We start from the raw sequence: 873 nt of genomic DNA on the forward strand, positions 1-873 counted from the left end.
GACTCAGGCGTGGCGGCCATCTTGGCCGGGGACTCAGGCTTAACATGAGCAGTCTCTGAAATGGCGGCCATGTCATGACGAAACTCTGGAAGATCAGCTGAGACATGATGAGACTCTAGAAGGGCGGCCATTTTGTGAAGAGACTCTTGTGTGGCAGCCATCTTGCGATGAAGCTCTTCAATGGCGGCCATATTGTGAAGAATCTCCTGAGTAACCAGCATGATGTGAGCAGGCTCTGGCTTGGCAGGCGTGACGTGAGCAGGCCCTGGGGTAGCAGACATGATGTTAGCAGACTCTGGCTTGGCAGACATGATGTGATCAGGCTTTGACTTAGTAGACATGACATGAGTAAACTTCGACTTAACTGGCATTGATTTGAGTACGTCCTGGAGTAGCAGACATGGCGTTAGCAGGCTCTGGCTTGGCAGACAAGATGTTAGCAGGCTTTGGTGTAGCAGACGTGATGTGAGCAGACTCTGGTTCTGGTTTAGTGCCATGTTCCTTCTCCACGACACCCACCGTGAAAGCAGATCCACTCAACTGCAGAGCAAAGTCTATATATTGTTCTAGTGACCAACAAATCTTTCCCCCAGGCAACTGAGAACGAATGGGTTCATTTAAACCCACTCGAAAAATGTCCTTAAGGGCCACATCATTAAAAGCCACCAAATGGCACAGTCCACAAAAGTCCTCCACATAGTCCTCAATGGCCTGATCACCTTGACGAAGGCGAAGGAGACGAACAACTGCTGGGTTCATTATTAGGGTCGTGTATTCTGTAACAAATCATCCACTGAAGGTGAGCGTAGTGAAGAACCCAAGTGCAGTTTATTTACAGTGATCCAAACATCCAAACATAATCCAAACAGACGA

Source organism: Sinocyclocheilus anshuiensis, unplaced genomic scaffold (genome assembly GCF_001515605.1).
Source record: "Sinocyclocheilus anshuiensis isolate Anshui unplaced genomic scaffold, SAMN03320099.WGS_v1.1 scaffold962, whole genome shotgun sequence".
In the NCBI taxonomy this organism is placed as follows: Eukaryota; Metazoa; Chordata; class Actinopteri; order Cypriniformes; family Cyprinidae; genus Sinocyclocheilus; species Sinocyclocheilus anshuiensis.